Genomic DNA, 18,762 nt, shown 5'->3' on the forward strand with positions numbered 1-18,762 from the left:
CTGTATATTACATCTATAGAGGTCACTCCTATGACTGAGGCGCCTGTGTAGTCATGAGATTACTGTATATTACATCTATAGAGGTCACTGCTATGACTGAGGCTCCCGTGTAGTCATGAGAATACTGTATATTACATTTATAGAGGTCACTGCTATGACTGAGGCTCCCGTGTAGTCATGAGAATACTGTATATTACATCTATAGAGGTCACTGCTATGACTGAGGCTCCCGTGTAGTCATGAGAATACTGTATATTACATTTATAGAGGTCACTGCTATGACTGAGGCTCCCGTGTAGTCATGAGAATACTGTATATTACATCTATAGAGGTCACTGCTATGACTGAGGCTCCTGTGTAGTCATGAGAATACTGTATATTACATTTATAGAGGTCAGTGCTATGACTGAGGCTCCCGTGTAGTCATGAGAATACTGTATATTACATTTATAGAGGTCACTCCTATGACTGAGGCTCCCGTGTAGTCATGAGAATACTGTATATTACATTTATAGAGGTCACTGCTATGACTGAGGCTCCCGTGTAGTCATGAGAATACTGTATATTACATCTATAGAGGTCACTCCTATGACTGAGGCTCCCGTGTAGTCATGAGATTACTGTATATTACATCTATAGAGGTCACTGCTATGACTGAGGCTCCCGTGTAGTCATGAGAATACTGTATATTACATTTATAGAGGTCACTGCTATGACTGAGGCTCCCGTGTAGTCATGAGAATACTGTATATTACATCTATAGAGGTCACTCCTATGACTGAGGCTCATGTGTAGTCATGAGAATACAGTATATTACATCTATAGAGGTCACTGCTATGACTGAGGCTCCTGTGTAGTCATGAGAATACTGTATATTACATTTCTAGAGGTCACTCCTATGACTGAGGCTCCCGTGTAGTCATGAGAATACTGTATATTACATCTATAGAGGTCACTGCTATGACTGAGGCTCCTGTATAGTCATGAGAATACTGTATATTACATCTATAGAGGTCACTCCTATGACTGAGGCTCCCGTGTAGTCATGAGAATACTGTATATTACATTTATAGAGGTCACTGCTATGACTGAGGCTCCCGTGTAGTCATGAGAATACTGTATATTACATTTATAGAGGTCACTGCTATGACTGAGGCTCCCGTGTAGTCATGAGAATACTGTATATTACATTTATAGAGGTCACTGCTATGACTGAGGCTCCCGTGTAGTCATGAGAATACTGTATATTACATCTATAGAGGTCACTGCTATGACTGAGGCTCCCGTGTAGTCATGAGAGTACTGTATATTACATTTCTAGAGGTCACTGCTATGACTGAGGCTCCTGTGTAGTCATGAGAATACTGTATATTACATCTATAGAGGTCACTCCTATGACTGAGGCTCCCGTGTAGTCATGAGAATACTGTATATTACATTTATAGAGGTCACTGCTATGACTGAGGCTCCCGTGTAGTCATGAGAATACTGTATATTACATTTATAGAGGTCACTGCTATGACTGAGGCTCCCGTGTAGTCATGAGAATACTGTATATTACATCTATAGAGGTCACTGCTATGACTGAGGCTCCTGTGTAGTCATGAGAATACTGTATATTACATTTATAGAGGTCACTGCTATGACTGAGGCTCCCGTGTAGTCATGAGAATACTGTATATTACATTTATAGAGGTCACTGCTATGACTGAGGCTCCCGTGTAGTCATGAGAATACTGTATATTACATCTATAGAGGTCACTGCTATGACTGAGGCTCCTTTGTAGTCATGAGAATACTGTATATTACATTTATAGAGGTCACTGCTATGACTGAGGCTCCCGTGTAGTCATGAGAGTACTGTATATTACATTTCTAGAGGTCACTGCTATGACTGAGGCTCCCGTGTAGTCATGAGAATACTGTATATTACATCTATAGAGGTCACTGCTATGACTGAGGCTCCCGTGTAGTCATGAGAATACTGTATATTACATTTATAGAGGTCACTCCTATGACTGAGGCTCCCGTGTAGTCATGAGAATACTGTATATTACATTTCTAGAGGTCACTGCTATGACTGAGGCTCCCGTGTAGTCATGAGAATACTGTATATTACATCTATAGAGGTCACTGCTATGACTGAGGCTCCTGTGTAGTCATGAGAATACTGTATATTACATCTATAGAGGTCACTGCTATGACTGAGGCTCATGTGTAGTCATGAGAATACTGTATATTACATCTATAGAGGTCACTGCTATGACTGAGGCTCCTGTGTAGTCATGAGAATACTGTATATTACATCTATAGAGGTCACTGCTATGACTGAGGCTCCCGTGTAGTCATGAGAATACAGTATATTACATTTATAGAGGTCACTCCTATGACTGAGGCTCCTGTGTAGTCATGAGAATACTGTATATTACACTTATAGAGGTCACTGCTATGACTGAGGCTCCCGTGTAGTCATGAGAATACTGTATATTACATCTATAGAGGTCACTGCTATGACTGAGGCTCCCGTGTAGTCATGAGAATACTGTATATTACATTTATAGAGGTCACTGCTATGACTGAGGCTCCCGTGTAGTCATGAGAATACTGTATATTACATCTATAGAGGTCACTCCTATGACTGAGGCTCATGTGTAGTCATGAGAATACTGTATATTACATCTATAGAGGTCACTCCTATGACTGAGGCTCATGTGTAGTCATGAGAATACTGTATATTACATCTATAGAGGTCACTCCTATGACTGAGGCTCCCGTGTAGTCATGAGAATACTGTATATTACATTTATAGAGGTCACTGCTATGACTGAGGCTCATGTGTAGTCATGTGAATACTGTATATTACATCTATAGAGGTCACTGCTATGACTGAGGCTCCCGTGTAGTCATGAGAATACTGTATATTACATCTATAGAGGTCACTCCTATGACTGAGGCTCCCGTGTAGTCATGAGAATACAGTATATTACATTTATAGAGGTCACTCCTATGACTGAGGCTCCTGTGTAGTCATGAGAATACTGTATATTACATTTATAGAGGTCACTGCTATGACTGAGGCTCCCGTGTAGTCATGAGAATACTGTATATTACATTTATAGAGGTCACTCCTATGACTGAGGCTCCTGTGTAGTCATGAGAATACTGTATATTACATCTATAGAGGTCACTCCTATGACTGAGGCTCATGTGTAGTCATGAGAATACTGTATATTACATCTATAGAGGTCACTCCTATGACTGAGGCTCCTGTGTAGTCATGAGAATACTGTATATTACATTTATAGAGGTCACTGCTATGACTGAGGCTCATGTGTAGTCATGTGAATACTGTATATTACATCTATAGAGGTCACTGCTATGACTGAGGCTCCCGTGTAGTCATGAGAATACTGTATATTACATTTATAGAGGTCACTCCTATGACTGAGGCTCCCGTGTAGTCATGAGAATACAGTATATTACATCTATAGAGGTCACTGCTATGACTGAGGCTCCCGTGTAGTCATGAGAATACTGTATATTACATCTATAGAGGTCACTCCTATGACTGAGGCTCCTGTGTAGTCATGAGAATACTGTATATTACATTTATAGAGGTCACTGCTATGACTGAGGCTCCCGTGTAGTCATGAGAATACTGTATATTACATTTATAGAGGTCACTCCTATGACTGAGGCTCCCGTGTAGTAATGAGAATACAGTATATTACATCTATAGAGGTCACTCCTATGACTGAGGCTCATGTGTAGTCATGAGAATACTGTATATTACATCTATAGAGGTCACTGCTATGACTGAGGCTCCTGTGTAGTCATGAGAATACTGTATATTACATCTATAGAGGTCACTCCTATGACTGAGGCTCATGTGTAGTCATGAGAATACTGTATATTACATTTATAGAGGTCACTGCTATGACTGAGGCTCCTGTGTAGTCATGAGAATACAGTATATTACATCTATAGAGGTCACTGCTATGACTGAGGCTCCCGTGTAGTCATGAGAATACTGTATATTACATTTATAGAGGTCACTGCTATGACTGAGGCTCCTGTGTAGTCATGAGAATACTGTATATTACATTGCTAGAGGTCACTGCTATGACTGAGGCTCCCGTGTAGTCATGAGAATACTGTATATTACATCTATAGAGGTCACTGCTATGACTGAGGCTCCTGTGTAGTCATGAGAATACTGTATATTACATCTATAGAGGTCACTCCTATGACTGAGGCTCCTGTGTAGTCATGAGAATACTGTATATTACATTTATAGAGGTCACTGCTATGACTGAGGCTCATGTGTAGTCATGAGAATACTGTATATTACATTTATAGAGGTCACTGCTATGACTGAGGCTCCCGTGTAGTCATGAGAATACTGTATATTACATTTATAGAGGTCACTCCTATGACTGAGGCTCCCGTGTAGTCATGAGAATACTGTATATTACATTTATAGAGGTCACTGCTATGACTGAGGCTCCCGTGTAGTCATGAGAATACTGTATATTACATTTATAGAGGTCACTGCTATGACTGAGGCTCCCGTGTAGTCATGAGAATACTGTATATTACATTTATAGAGGTCACTGCTATGACTGAGGCTCCCGTGTAGTCATGAGAATACTGTATATTACATCTATAGAGGTCACTGCTATGACTGAGGCTCCTGTGTAGTCATGAGAATACTGTATATTACATTGCTAGAGGTCACTGCTATGACTGAGGCTCCTGTGTAGTCATGAGAATACTGTATATTACATTTATAGAGGTCACTCCTATGACTGAGGCTCCCGTGTAGTCATGAGAATACTGTATATTACATTTATAGAGGTCACTGCTATGACTGAGGCTCCCGTGTAGTAATGAGAATACAGTATATTACATCTATAGAGGTCACTGCTATGACTGAGGCTCCTGTGTAGTCATGAGAATACAGTATATTACATCTATAGAGGTCACTCCTATGACTGAGGCTCCCGTGTAGTCATGAGAATACTGTATATTACATTTATAGAGGTCACTGCTATGACTGAGGCTCCCGTGTAGTAATGAGAATACAGTATATTACATCTATAGAGGTCACTGCTATGACTGAGGCTCCTGTGTAGTCATGAGAATACAGTATATTACATCTATAGAGGTCACTCCTATGACTGAGGCTCCCGTGTAGTCATGAGAATACTGTATATTACATCTATAGAGGTCACTCCTATGACTGAGGCTCATGTGTAGTCATGAGAATACTGTATATTACATCTATAGAGGTCACTGCTATGACTGAGGCTCCTGTGTAGTCATGAGAATACTGTATATTACATCTATAGAGGTCACTCCTATGACTGAGGCTCCCGTGTAGTCATGAGAATACTGTATATTACATCTATAGAGGTCACTGCTATGACTGAGGCTCCCGTGTAGTCATGAGAATACTGTATATTACATTTCTAGAGGTCACTGCTATGACTGAGGCTCCTGTGTAGTCATGAGAATACAGTATATTACATTTATAGAGGTCACTCCTATGACTGAGGCTCCCGTGTAGTCATGAGAATACTGTATATTACATCTATAGAGGTCAGTGCTATGACTGAGGCTCCTGTGTAGTCATGAGAATACTGTATATTACATTTATAGAGGTCACTCCTATGACTGAGGCGCCCGTGTAGTCATGAGAATACTGTATATTACTGGCTATGCTTACATCTATAGAGGTCACTGCTTTGACTGAGGCTCCCGTGTAGTCATGAGAATACTGTATATTACATTTCTAGAGGTCACTGCTATGACTGAGGCTCCTGTGTAGTCATGAGAATACTGTATATTACATTTATAGAGGTCACTCCTATGACTGAGGCTCCCGTGTAGTCATGAGAATACTGTATATTACATCTATAGAGGTCACTGCTATGACTGAGGCTCCCGTGTAGTCATGAGAATACTGTATATTACATTTATAGAGGTCACTCCTATGACTGAGGCTCCCGTGTAGTCATGAGAATACTGTATATTACATCTATAGAGGTCACTGCTATGACTGAGGCTCCCGTGTAGTCATGAGAATACTGTATATTACATCTATAGAGGTCACTCCTATGACTGAGGCGCCTGTGTAGTCATGAGAATACTGTATATTACATTTATAGAGGTCACTCCTATGACTGAGGCTCCCGTGTAGTCATGAGAATACTGTATATTACATTTCTAGAGGTCACTGCTATGACTGAGGCTCCCGTGTAGTCATGAGAATACTGTATATTACATTTATAGAGGTCACTCCTATGACTGAGGCTCCTGTGTAGTCATGAGAATACAGTATATTACATTTATAGAGGTCACTGCTATGACTGAGGCGCCTGTGTAGTCATGAGAATACAGTATATTACATCTATAGAGGTCACTGCTATGACTGAGGCTCCCGTGTAGTCATGAGAATACTGTATATTACATCTATAGAGGTCACTCCTATGACTGAGGCGCCTGTGTAGTCATGAGAATACTGTATATTACATTTATAGAGGTCACTCCTATGACTGAGGCTCCCGTGTAGTCATGAGAATACTGTATATTACATTTATAGAGGTCACTCCTATGACTGAGGCTCCCGTGTAGTCATGAGAATACTGTATATTACATTTATAGAGGTCACTCCTATGACTGAGGCTCCTGTGTAGTCATGAGAATACTGTATATTACATTTATAGAGGTCACTGCTATGACTGAGGCGCCTGTGTAGTCATGAGAATACAGTATATTACATCTATAGAGGTCACTGCTATGACTGAGGCTCCCGTGTAGTCATGAGAATACTGTATATTACATCTATAGAGGTCACTCCTATGACTGAGGCGCCTGTGTAGTCATGAGAATACTGTATATTACATTTATAGAGGTCACTCCTATGACTGAGGCTCCCGTGTAGTCATGAGAATACTGTATATTACATTTATAGAGGTCACTGCTATGACTGAGGCTCCCGTGTAGTCATGAGAATACTGTATATTACATCTATAGAGGTCAGTGCTATGACTGAGGCTCCTGTGTAGTCATGAGAATACTGTATATTACATTTATAGAGGTCACTCCTATGACTGAGGCGCCCGTGTAGTCATGAGAATACTGTATATTACTGGCTATGCTTACATCTATAGAGGTCACTGCTTTGACTGAGGCTCCCGTGTAGTCATGAGAATACTGTATATTACATCTATAGAGGTCACTGCTATGACTGAGGCTCCCGTGTAGTCATGAGAATACAGTATATTACTGGCTATGCTTACATTTCTAGAGGTCACTGCTATGACTGAGGCTCCCGTGTAGTCATGAGAATACAGTATATTACTGGCTATGCTTACATTTCTAGAGGTCACTGCTATGACTGAGGCTCCCGTGTAGTCATGAGAATACAGTATATTACTGGCTATGCTTACATTTATAGAGGTCACTCCTATGACTGAGGCTCCTGTGTAGTCATGAGAATACAGTATATTACATTTATAGAGGTCACTGCTATGACTGAGGCGCCTGTGTAGTCATGAGAATACAGTATATTACATCTATAGAGGTCACTGCTATGACTGAGGCTCCCGTGTAGTCATGAGAATACTGTATATTACATCTATAGAGGTCACTCCTATGACTGAGGCGCCTGTGTAGTCATGAGAATACTGTATATTACATTTATAGAGGTCACTCCTATGACTGAGGCTCCCGTGTAGTCATGAGAATACTGTATATTACATTTATAGAGGTCACTCCTATGACTGAGGCTCCCGTGTAGTCATGAGAATACTGTATATTACATTTATAGAGGTCACTCCTATGACTGAGGCTCCTGTGTAGTCATGAGAATACTGTATATTACATTTATAGAGGTCACTGCTATGACTGAGGCGCCTGTGTAGTCATGAGAATACAGTATATTACATCTATAGAGGTCACTGCTATGACTGAGGCTCCCGTGTAGTCATGAGAATACTGTATATTACATCTATAGAGGTCACTCCTATGACTGAGGCGCCTGTGTAGTCATGAGAATACTGTATATTACATTTATAGAGGTCACTCCTATGACTGAGGCTCCCGTGTAGTCATGAGAATACTGTATATTACATTTATAGAGGTCACTGCTATGACTGAGGCTCCCGTGTAGTCATGAGAATACTGTATATTACATCTATAGAGGTCAGTGCTATGACTGAGGCTCCTGTGTAGTCATGAGAATACTGTATATTACATTTATAGAGGTCACTCCTATGACTGAGGCGCCCGTGTAGTCATGAGAATACTGTATATTACTGGCTATGCTTACATCTATAGAGGTCACTGCTTTGACTGAGGCTCCCGTGTAGTCATGAGAATACTGTATATTACATTTCTAGAGGTCACTGCTATGACTGAGGCTCCTGTGTAGTCATGAGAATACTGTATATTACATTTATAGAGGTCACTCCTATGACTGAGGCTCCCGTGTAGTCATGAGAATACTGTATATTACATCTATAGAGGTCACTGCTATGACTGAGGCTCCCGTGTAGTCATGAGAATACTGTATATTACATTTATAGAGGTCACTCCTATGACTGAGGCTCCCGTGTAGTCATGAGAATACTGTATATTACATCTATAGAGGTCACTGCTATGACTGAGGCTCCCGTGTAGTCATGAGAATACTGTATATTACATCTATAGAGGTCACTCCTATGACTGAGGCGCCTGTGTAGTCATGAGAATACTGTATATTACATTTATAGAGGTCACTCCTATGACTGAGGCTCCCGTGTAGTCATGAGAATACTGTATATTACATTTCTAGAGGTCACTGCTATGACTGAGGCTCCCGTGTAGTCATGAGAATACTGTATATTACATTTATAGAGGTCACTCCTATGACTGAGGCTCCTGTGTAGTCATGAGAATACAGTATATTACATTTATAGAGGTCACTGCTATGACTGAGGCGCCTGTGTAGTCATGAGAATACAGTATATTACATCTATAGAGGTCACTGCTATGACTGAGGCTCCCGTGTAGTCATGAGAATACTGTATATTACATCTATAGAGGTCACTCCTATGACTGAGGCGCCTGTGTAGTCATGAGAGTACTGTATATTACATTTATAGAGGTCACTCCTATGACTGAGGCTCCCGTGTAGTCATGAGAATACTGTATATTACATTTATAGAGGTCACTGCTATGACTGAGGCTCCCGTGTAGTCATGAGAATACTGTATATTACTGGCTATGCTTACATCTATAGAGGTCACTGCTATGACTGAGGCGCCCGTGTAGTCATGAGAATACAGTATATTACTGGCTATGCTTACATTTCTAGAGGTCACTGCTATGACTGAGGCTCCCGTGTAGTCATGAGAATACTGTATATTACATCTATAGAGGTCACTGCTATGACTGAGGCTCCCGTGTAGTCATGAGAATACTGTATATTACATTTATAGAGGTCACTGCTATGACTGAGGCGCCTGTGTAGTCATGAGAATACTGTATATTACATCTATAGAGGTCACTGCTATGACTGAGGCTTCTGTGTAGTCATTAGAATACTGTATATTACATTTATAGAGGTCACTGCTATGACTGAGGCTCCCGTGTAGTCATGAGAATACTGTATATTACATTTATAGAGGTCACTGCTATGACTGAGGCTCCCGTGTAGTCATGAGAATACTGTATATTACATTTATAGAGGTCACTGCTATGACTGAGGCTCCCGTGTAGTCATGAGAATACTGTATATTACATCTATAGAGGTCACTGCTATGACTGAGGCTCCTGTGTAGTCATGAGAATACTGTATATTACATTGCTAGAGGTCACTGCTATGACTGAGGCTCCTGTGTAGTCATGAGAATACTGTATATTACATTTATAGAGGTCACTGCTATGACTGAGGCTCCCGTGTAGTCATGAGAATACTGTATATTACATTTCTAGAGGTCACTGCTATGACTGAGGCTCCCGTGTAGTCATGAGAATACTGTATATTACATCTATAGAGGTCACTGCTATGACTGAGGCTCCCGTGTAGTCATGAGAATACTGTATATTACATTTATAGAGGTCACTGCTATGACTGAGGCTCCCGTGTAGTCATGAGAATACTGTATATTACATTTATAGAGGTCACTCCTATGACTGAGGCTCCCGTGTAGTCATGAGAATACTGTATATTACATCTATAGAGGTCACTGCTATGACTGAGGCTCCTGTGTAGTCATGAGAATACTGTATATTACATCTATAGAGGTCACTGCTATGACTGAGGCTCCTGTGTAGTCATGAGAATACTGTATATTACATTTCTAGAGGTCACTGCTATGACTGAGGCTCATGTGTAGTCATGAGAATACTGTATATTACATTTATAGAGGTCACTGCTATGACTGAGGCTCCCGTGTAGTCATGAGAATACTGTATATTACATTTCTAGAGGTCACTGCTATGACTGAGGCTCCTGTGTAGTCATGAGAATACTGTATATTACATCTATAGAGGTCACTGCTATGACTGAGGCTCCCTTGTAGTCATGAGAATACTGTATATTACATCTATAGAGGTCACTGCTATGACTGAGGCTCCTGTGTAGTCATGAGAATACTGTATATTACATCTATAGAGGTCACTGCTATGACTGAGGCTCCTTTGTAGTCATGAGAATACTGTATATTACATCTATAGAGGTCACTGCTATGACTGAGGCTCCCGTGTAGTCATGAGAATACTGTATATTACATTGCTAGAGGTCACTGCTATGACTGAGGCTCCCGTGTAGTCATGAGAATACTGTATATTACATTTCTAGAGGTCACTGCTATGACTGAGGCTCCCGTGTAGTCATGAGAATACTGTATATTACATTTATAGAGGTCACTGCTATGACTGAGGCTCCTGTGTAGTCATGAGAATACTGTATATTACATTTATAGAGGTCACTGCTATGACTGAGGCTCCCGTGTAGTCATGAGAATACTGTATATTACATCTATAGAGGTCACTGCTATGACTGAGGCTCCTGTGTAGTCATGAGAATACTGTATATTACATCTATAGAGGTCACTCCTATGACTGAGGCTCCCATGTAGTCATGAGAATACTGTATATTACATCTATAGAGGTCACTGCTATGACTGAGACTCATGTGCTTCTAGTTTTGGGCTCGGCGCTGTGTAGTGATTATATAACAATGTTTCCTGGCCATGGAAGTCTCCCTCGCTCTTTCTACACATTCTAGGGATTTTTTGGTAATTTTTATAGCTTTTGAAAATGATCTTAGAAAAAAAAAATCCCATTGACTTACATTGAGATCGGGATCAAATGGAAAATGATCGGAAATTGGATTTTAAAATCGATCCTGAAATCTCAAGATCGGCTCAATCCTCGTCACAATGTACTTTTTTTTTCCTATCAGTATGTCTTTTTGTAGAATGAGAGGAAATCCACGCAGACACGGGGAGAACATACAATTCCTTGGAGATGTTGTTCCTGGTGGGATTCGAACCCAGGACTCCAGCGCTGCAATGCTAACCACTGAGCCACCGTGCTGCCCTGTAATAGATAGCTCAAACTTGTGCTTGTCTCTGATATCTGATGGAGACCCTGTAAGCTAAAAGAGTGGTAACCTGTGGACCTCCTATGGAGACTCTGACGCAGATGTGACCGCAGCCTCAGTTATATTATCACATGCTTCGCCCACCAGTCGTACTGATCTACAGAATTGTCCACCATGCTGCACCTTCTCTCATCTCTCACTAATCCAGCAGCGACCTACAATGAACATCTTCCATCATCTCAAGCTTTCCTGTGCTGCACTTTCTAGCATGTGTTCACGTCTTGTGGGTGCCCGGGGTCTCCCATGCTCCTCTCTGCTTCTGTCTTGTCTGTTACCTCCCCTGAATATAAAGAAATGTGGAATATGATGGTTTGGACAATCTGTGTTGCAGGCAATGACAGCAGATGAGTTCTCACCTTTTCTTGGTCAGAGGCACTTTTGGTATGGTGAGCCGGATAAGTGATGGTGCTGAAAACTCCTCGGGCGTCTGTGAGGAAACAATTACAGATGGACAAGAGCTCGGCCAGCCCCCCCACCACAGTGTGGCTCAGGTGGTCGCGTATGTGGCTCGTGCTCATGTACGTGTGGCTCAGGTGGTCATGTACATGGCTTGTGTTCACGTACGTGGCTCAGGTGGTCGCGTATGTGGTTCAGATGGTTGTGTATGTGGCTCGTGTTCACGTACGTGGCTCAGGTGGTCGCGTATGTGGTTCAGATGATTGTGTATGTGGTTCAGATGTTTGTGTATGTGGCTCATGTTCATGTACGTGTGGCTCAGGTGGTCATGTACATGGCTTGTGTTCACGTACGTGGCTCAGGTGGTCACGTATGTGGTTCAGATGGTTGTGTATGTGGCTCGTGTTCATGTACGTGTGGCTCAGGTGGTCATGTACATGGCTTGTGTTCACGTACGTAGCTCAGGTGGTCGCGTATGTGGTTCAGATGGTTGTGTATGTGGCTCATGTTCATGTACGTGTGGCTCAGGTGGTCATGTACATGGTTTGTGTTCACGTACGTGGCTCAGGTGGTCGCGTATGTGGTTCAGATGGTTGTGTATGTGGCTCGTGTTCACGTACGTGGCTCAGGTGGTGACGTATGTGGCTCGTGTTCATGTATGTGGCTCAGGTGGGGGCGTATGTGGCTCGTGTTCATGTATGTGGCTCAGGTGGTTGCTTATGTGGCTCATATGTGGATGTTATGAATGACAGTACACACACAGTTTTCTATGTCCGTACTGCTGACTTAGTACACAAGTGTGTGTTGGAGTTCTCCATATATAGTGGCAGGAATATCTATTCACCTACACCAGGGATTGGCAACAGTTTTTGTTCGGCGTGCCAATTTAAATTAAAAAATTGCAGATGAGGTCCTCGGAGTGCCGGCAATAATTATAATTATAAGACTGATGACCCCGATACTTATAGCACAGACCATAACATAGGGGTGCTGCCATACTGTGACATAGGAGTGCTGTCATACTGCGCTCCCGGCCACGTGCCTTTACTGCTATTTGACCGGATACACCAGTACGTAAAAGTGACGTAGAGATTATTCATCTAGATCATCTAGTCATGTGTCTGGATCAGGAGATTATTGATCTAGATCATCTGGTCATGTGTCTGGATCACGTGATAACTCATCTAGATCACCTGGTCATGTGTCTGGATCAGGAGATTATTCATCTAGATCACCTGGTCATGTGTCTGGATCAGGAGATTATTCATCTAGATCACCTGGTCATGTGTCTGGATCACGTGATAACTCATCTAGATCATCTGGTCATGTGTCTGGATCACGTGATAACTCATCTAGATCTTCTGGTTATGTGTCTGGATCAGGAGATTGTTCATTAAAGTACATTGAAGGATTTCTCTGGGGATCTACGCCTGCTGGGGTGGATTCCTCCTCGTTAACCCTTAGTACTATCATGGTGTCTATGGTATGGTAGTGGTGTATGGCAGACACCAGGATAGGACTTAAGGGTTAAGCAGTTCCTTGAGACTCTGTATTGACTACTGTAGACTGAACAGGATCAGGATTTCCCTTTCTCTTGACTTCAGAAGTCAGTGATCACATTAAAGGCGTCGGCGACTTCTCCAAGATGGATCCTATAATGTGATATACATTGAAAAGGCAGGCGACCTTCGACCCTTGGGGTGAGCGCGAAGCTGATTATAACGCCATTCACACTCTGCAATGCAGATATCCTTCATCCTTGGACAACTTCAGAGATGTTTTCCATCAATATGTCTCAGTCTGTTCGGATGCCATTCTGGTTGTGTACTAGGGATTCCCTATAAGTCTCTGCTGCTCTGGAACGGCTCAGTCTTTATGTCCCAGGATTTGGGTATTTTGCAAATGATTTTCCCACTCCCCAAAGTCTATCTATGTCACTTCTCCAAGACCACCCATAGACAATCCCCCGATCTCCTTATCATGGTATTGTCACCCAGGACTCAGGCACACCGGTGAGCTCCTTAACCTCTGGTGCTGATGTTATGGTATCCATCCTGGGCCTATACCTTTATATAGGAGGTATGCAGATGCCATCACTGGGGTATATTCTTTGTATACAGTGCCACTTCTTTCGGCCTTGCAGTCACGCTGCAGTACCAGTCCTGCATCAGTCTCACAATAGACATGGACAACACCCCAAAGATCCAGTGTCTAGGGCCCACTAGTGGAGCACTACACGTATGTGCATGATTATAGTCAGGTAGCTGTGATGCAGACATAGCACACAGGGCTACGAGCAGGAGCTCCCCATATAATCCTCCACATTGTATATAATGCTCCCCAGAAGCCCCCAATATAAAGTAAAATATGTTCCCGAGAAGCCTCACAAAGTATAAAAGGCTCCCCACACCCCCCCCCCAATATAAAGCTCCACAGTGGCCCCACACAATATAATATGCTCCTCACACTGCCCCCCAATATAAAGCTCCACAGTGTTCCACACAATATAATATGCTCCCCACACTGCCCCCAATATAAAGCTCCACAGTGGCCCCACACAATATAATATGCTTCCCACACTGCCCCCCAATATAAAGCTCCACAATGGCCCCACACAATATAATATGCTCCCCACACTGCCCCCAATATAAAGCTCCAAAGTGGCCCCACACAATATAATATGCTCCCCACACTGCCCCCAATATAAAGCTCCAAAGTGGCCCCACACAATATAATATGCTCCCCACACTGCCCCCCAATATAAAGCTCCACAGTGTTCCACACAATATAATATGCTCCCCACACTGCCCCCAATATAAAGCTCCAAAGTGGCCCCACACAATATAATATGCTCCCCACACTGCCCCCCAATATAAAGCTCCACAGTGTTCCACACAATATAATATGCTCCCCACACTGCCCCCAATATAAAGCTCCAAAGTGGCCCCACACAATATAATATGCTCCCCACACTGCCCCCCAATATAAAGATCCACAGTGGCCCCACACAATATAATATGCTCCCCACACTGCCCCCAATATAAAGATCCACAGTGGCCCCACACAATATAATATGCTCCCCACACTGCCCCCCAATATAATATGCTCCCCACAGTGACCCCCACACAATATAATATACTCCACAGTGGTCCCACACAATATAATATGCTCCACACACTACCCCCAATATAATATGCTCCCCACAGTGACCCCCACACAAAATAATATACTCCACAGTGGCCCCACACAATATAATATGCTCCCCACACTGCCCCCCAATATAAAGCTCCACAGTGGCCCCACACAATATAATATGCTCCCCACACTGCACCCAATATAAAGCTCCACAGTAGCCCCACACAATATAATATACTCCACACACTACCCCCAATATAATATGCTCCCCACAGTGACCCCACACAATATAATATACTCCACAGTGGCCCCACACAATATAATATGCTCCACACACTGCCCCCAATATAAAGCTCCACAGTGGCCCCACACAATATACTATGCTCCCCACACTACCCTCAATATAATATGCTCCCCACAGTGACCCCCACACAGGATAATATACTCCACAGTGACCCCCACTGTAGTATATATTCCCCAGAACCTTGAGTTGCTTCAGCTGAACCCTCGAAATTCTTTTAGACGAATATACGTGAGGTTTGCCTGTTTGTTTCAGTGCTATTATTTTCTCTTCAGACTCCAGAGTATAATAAACAGAGGTGATTTAATGACGGAGCACTCCACGTAACCACTGAGCCCCAATCACAGGCCTCCGCGCTGACATCTGGAACGTGTGGTGTCAGCTGCAGCCCAGAAGAGGTGAGTCAAAATGTTTGTTATTTTTACAGACTTCCCCTGGGCAGGCTTCTACTGGAAAGGGGCCAGCGGCACATGATACTGGGTCCAGCGGCACATGATACCAGGCCCAGCAGCACATAATACCGGGTCCAGCAGCACATGATACCAGGCCCAGCAGCACATGATACCAGGCCCAGCAGCACATAATACCGGGTCCAGCAGCACATGATACCAGGCCCAGCAGCACATAATACCGGGTCCAGCAGCACATGATACCAGGCCCTGCAGCACATAATACCGGGCCCAGCGGCACATAATACTAGGCCCAGCAGCACATGATACCAGGCCCAGCAGCACATAATACCGGGCCCAGCGGCACATAATACCGGGTCCAGCAGCACATGATACCAGGCCCTGCAGCACATGATACCGGGCCCAGCAGCACATGATACTGGGTCCAGCGGCACATGATACCAGGCCCAGCAGCACATAATACTAGGCCCAGCAGCACATAATACTAGGCCCAGCAGCACATGATACCAGGCCCAGCAGCACATGATACCAGGCCCAGCAGCACATGATACCAGGCCCAGCAGCACATAATACTAGACCCAGCAGCACATAATACTAGGCCCAGCGGCACATAATACTAGGCCCAGCAGCACATAATACTAGGCCCAGCAGCACATGATACCAGGCCCAGCAGCACATAATACTAGGCCCAGCAGCACATGATACCAGGCCCAGCAGCACATAATACCGGGTCCAGCAGCACATGATACCAGGCCCAGCAGCACATAATACCGGGCCCAGCGGCACATAATACCGGGTCCAGCAGCACATGATACCAGGCCCTGCAGCACATGATACCGGGCCCAGCAGCACATGATACTGGGTCCAGCGGCACATGATACCAGGCCCAGCAGCACATAATACTAGGCCCAGCAGCACATAATACTAGGCCCAGCAGCACATGATACCAGGCCCAGCAGCACATGATACCAGGCCCAGCAGCACATGATACCAGGCCCAGCAGCACATAATACTAGACCCAGCAGCACATAATACTAGGCCCAGCGGCACATAATACTAGGCCCAGCAGCACATAATACTAGGCCCAGCAGCACATGATACCAGGCCCAGCAGCACATAATACTAGGCCCAGCAGCACATGATACCAGGCCCAGCAGCACATAATACCGGGTCCAGCAGCACATGATACCAGGCCCAGCAGCACATAATACTAGGCCCAGCAGCACATGATACCAGGCCCAGCAGCACATAATACTAGGCCCAGCAGCACATGATACCAGGCCCAGCGGCACATGATACTAGGCCCAGCAGCACATGATACCGGGCCCAGCAGCACATAATACTAGGCCCAGCAGCACATGATACCGGGCCCAGCGGCACATGATACCGGGCCCAGCAGCACATGATACCGGGCCCAGCGGCACATGATACCAGGCCCAGCAGCACATGATACCGGGCCCCTTTCCGTTATCAATGTGTCCGGGCCTGACATCAAGTTTTGGATCCCGGGGTAGCCCTATGGGGATGGGAGGCCTGAGCGATTACCAAGTCTGATTTCCTCCCCAAACACTGGGTCTGTCTAAAGGCATTGGGCCCACGGGGGGATTCACCAGCACCCCGGTGGGCCAGTCCGAGCCTGCACAGATCCCAGTACCTTGTAATGGCATCTGATGTGCTGTCCATCATTCTGACTGTGTGGCAAACAATTCTTCCCATCAAATTTGACAAATCTGGGGGAGCCATAGGTCTATCATGTGGTGGTGTGCGTCCATCTGGTGGCGGCATAGGTCTATCATGTGGTGGTGTGTGTCCATCTGGTGGCGGCATAGGTCTATCATGTGGTGGTGTGTGTCCATCTGGTGGCAGTATAGGTCTATCATGTGGTGGTGTGTGTCCATCTGGTGGCGTCATAGGTCTATCATGTGGTGGTGTGTGTCCATCTGGTGGCGGCATAGGTCTATCATGTGGTGGTGTGTGTCCGTCTGGTGGCGGTACAGGTCTATCATGTGGTGGTGTGTGTCCATCTGGTGGCGGCATAGGTCTATCATGTGGTGGTGTGTGTCCATCTGGTGGCGGCATAGGTCTATCATGTGGTGGTGAGTGTCCATCTGGTGGCGGCATAGGTCTATCATGTGGTGGTGTGTGTCCATCTGGTGGCGGCATACAGTAGGTCTATCATGTGGTGGTGAGTTTCCATCTGGTGGCGTCATAGGTCTATCATGTGGTGGTGTGTGTCCATCTGGAGGCGGCATAGGTCTATCATGTGGTGGTGTGTGTCCATCTGGAGGCGGCCTAGGTCTATCATGTGGTGGTGTGTGTCCATCTGGTGGCGGCATAGGTCTATCATGTGGTGGTGTGTGTCCATCTGGAGGCGGCCTAGGTCTATCATGTGGTGGTGTGTGTCCATCTGGTGGCGGCATAGGTCTATCATGTGGTGGTGTGTGTCCATCTGGTGGCGGCATAGGTCTATCATGTGGTGGTGTGTGTCCATCTGGTGGCGGCATAGGTCTATCATGTGGTGGTGTGTGTCCATCTGGTGGCGGCATAGGTCTATATATTCACTTACCTGGACAATTATCTTGACATTGTCATCGTTTCCGGGAGACCGTCCAACTCCTGACATGTCTGAGGGACCTCACGTATGTCACATAAGAGAAGAATGTATTCCTGACAGTAAATCTGTCAAAACATAAAAGATTGTATATAACCGATGTCACCTATACAGAAGATAGATCAGACATTGTCACCCTCTTACTAGTCAGTGTATAACCAATGTCACCTATACAAAGGAACTAGAGGGGCGGTATATAACTAATGTCACTCATACATGGGAGGTATATAACTGCTGTCACCTATATAGAGGA

The 18,762-nt window shown here is 44.2% G+C and overlaps 1 long non-coding RNA gene across 1 annotated transcript in view; it reads right to left on the reverse strand.

Moving 5' to 3' along the window:
• LOC142201070 (uncharacterized) overlaps window positions 1-18,519 on the reverse strand; it is a 40,292-nt gene extending 21,773 nt beyond the window's left edge. Inside the window, exons 1-2 of the long non-coding RNA XR_012715483.1 lie at window positions 18,465-18,519; window positions 12,013-12,083 (exon numbers count right to left, since the gene is read on the reverse strand). This is a non-coding gene — a long non-coding RNA (uncharacterized LOC142201070). The remainder of the gene's footprint in view (window positions 1-12,012; window positions 12,084-18,464) is intronic.
• Window positions 18,520-18,762: the final 243 nt, after the last annotated feature.

The sequence above is a fragment of the Leptodactylus fuscus genome, chromosome 4, assembly GCF_031893055.1.
Source record: "Leptodactylus fuscus isolate aLepFus1 chromosome 4, aLepFus1.hap2, whole genome shotgun sequence".
Taxonomy (NCBI): Eukaryota; Metazoa; Chordata; class Amphibia; order Anura; family Leptodactylidae; genus Leptodactylus; species Leptodactylus fuscus.